Source organism: Lactuca saligna, chromosome 2 (assembly GCF_052625555.1).
Source record: "Lactuca saligna cultivar CGN05327 chromosome 2, ASM5262555v1, whole genome shotgun sequence".
Classification (NCBI taxonomy): Eukaryota; Viridiplantae; Streptophyta; class Magnoliopsida; order Asterales; family Asteraceae; genus Lactuca; species Lactuca saligna.
The window spans coordinates 125,083,622-125,086,172 of NC_136418.1; the positions used below are offsets into that span (position 1 = coordinate 125,083,622).

Here is a 2,551-nt window from a genome sequence, read left to right on the forward strand (position 1 = left end):
GAGCTAAACTCGTTTTTGTTTCTGTTTGGGGAATACCGAAGAACTCCTATGGTTTAATTCTTAATTCTTGCTTAATTGTCTATTGGTGATTTATTAAATCAAGTTTTGTTAAAGAACCTTATGTATTAATCACTACTATTTTCTGTTAATTGGGAGGCAATTAGGTTGCATGAACATCACTTAATTGTTAACCTCATATGTCTATGTGAATGCTAAAACGTATGCTTGGAAGTTATGAGTATGAAACTAAGATTAATAAGAAAATAGGAAGATTAATGTGTGAGCTTGTTTGAGAAACCATCAACAAGAGGTTAATTGAATTAATAACTTAATTAACCATTACAAATCTTATTTAATCCAAATAATTAATCTAGGGAATTAATTAGTTTAAACACTTGATCAACGCTTAAATTAGTTAATTGTCTAAGGGTTAGGAGTAATGAATATGAACCTAACTACTATCATTGGTAACCAATAGCTATTAATCCACCTTAACTTAAATAACCATAGGAGTGAATTGGTTGAACCTAAATAGAAACATCTTTATCAAATTTGGTGAATAGTTGTTGCTTTAGTTAATTAGTTAATTTAGTTTGTTTAAGTTTCTAGTCTTGCAAAACTAGAGAAAAATCCTTTACTTTTATTATTTGTTTTAGTTAAAATTAGCTATTAGTTTAATTGTCGTTCCCTGAGTTCGATACCTTACTTATCAATCTATACCACTTAAAGACAGGTTCACTGCCTTTGTGTGCTCAAATTATTAATAAAACGTAGGGATAAAACTAGTTGAATTTACACACATCAAGTTTTTGGCGCCGTAAATTCAAGAAGATATTGGATACGAAACCGAGGAAGAAGAGGAGGCAACGTACGAACAAGAAACCGAATCGGAGGAAGAGTTAGCATTCACTATGGCTAACATTGATGAAATTCCCATGGGAGAATGGAAGAAGAGGATGCGCGACGACCATGGCCCAGGACTTGTGCAACCCGCAATTCCCGCAACTACCACCTTCGAGCTAAAAGGTCATATCCTAGCTTCACTCAAGGAAATACCTTTCTATGGGAAGGATCATGAAGATGCCTACACACATTTGGATGAAGTAAATGATGTTGCTGATTACTTCAACATTCCAAATGTAACCCGCGAAACTCAATTACTTCGGATGCTTCCGGTAACCTTCAAGGGTGCTGCTAAAGACTGGCTCAAATCACTTCCTCCCGGGTCAGTCACTACTTGGGCCAGAATGAAGGAAGAATTTATTGATCACTTTTGCCCACCATCCAAGATAGCCAAACTCAAGAAGGCCATTGCAAACTTTGAACAACAAGCTGGAGAGTCATTATATGAAGCATGGGAGAGGTACAAAAGTCTGCTACGAAATTGCCCACACCATGATCTAAACAGCCAGCAAGAAGTTTCCATCTTTTATGATGGAGTCAATGTCACGACCCGGCAGTTGCTAGACTCACAAGGCCCACTTACAAAGAAGCCACCCCCGGTGATTAAAGAATTGATTGAAGAATTCTCTAAACACTCTAGAGAATACCACAACCCTAGGAATGATGTCACGAGGGGAGCCGCATACGCTGCTACTGAAGATCTATCGGCGGTCATGGACATGTTAAAAACCATGGATAGGAGAATGGACAAAATGGATCAAACTATCCATGCCATACGTGTGGGTTGCGAAAATTGCAATGGACCTCACCTCACTAGAGATTGCGATTTGGATGAGAACGGAAACAAAAAGGCACAAGTATGTTATTCGAGCCGTGACCGGTATGATGAGGACTGGCGCAAACAAAAGAAGGAGTGGCTGCCTTACGAAGAGTACAAGAAGGCCAAGGAGGAGAAGTACAGACAAAAAGGGAGAGGCTTTTACCAAAAGGAGGAGCCGGTGCAAGAGAAGAAGCCAAGCTTGGAAGATATGCTAACTAAATTTGTGGCCGCTTCCGAGAAAAGACATAGTGACCACGATGCTGCTATCCAAGAAACAAGAACAATGCTCAGGAACCAGCAAGCATCCATCCACAACATAGAAATGCAGCTTGGGCAACTTGCTCAACAACTAAACCAAAGGTCACCGGGTGAGCTTCCTAGCAAAACCGAGAACAACCCACGAGGCGCACAAGTAAATATTGTTACCACAAGAAGTGCGAAGATTATTACTCCCATGGCCCCCATTCGAACTGAAGCAACCAAGGACTCACAGAAGGAAGGAACGGAAGAGCAAGTCGAAAACCAACACTCACAATCTGAGAGTCCTACTTGCCGAGTAGGACCGATGGACTCGGCGAGTACCTCTGCTAAAACAAATGAACAGCCACCCTTGAAACCATACCAGCCTCCAATGTCATACCCAGCCCGAGCCAAGAAAGAGAAGCAGGAAGAGGAATATCAGAAGTTTCTAGATCATATTAAAACTCTTCAAATCAATATTCCTTTCATTGAAGCCGTCATGCAAATGCCCAAGTATGCAAAGTTCCTTAAGGAACTCCTCACTAATAGAAGAAAGATGGAGGAAGTGCAGAAGGTAGTACTTAATGA

General features: G+C 40.1%; 1 non-coding gene across 1 annotated transcript; it reads right to left on the reverse strand.

Moving 5' to 3' along the window:
- Window positions 1-1,295: 1,295 nt before the first annotated feature.
- On the reverse strand, window positions 1,296-1,402 carry LOC145033136 (small nucleolar RNA R71). Its single transcript, XR_013677376.1, has one exon. It is a non-coding gene; the product is annotated as a small nucleolar RNA R71 (small nucleolar RNA).
- Between the last annotated feature and the right edge of the window lie 1,149 nt (window positions 1,403-2,551).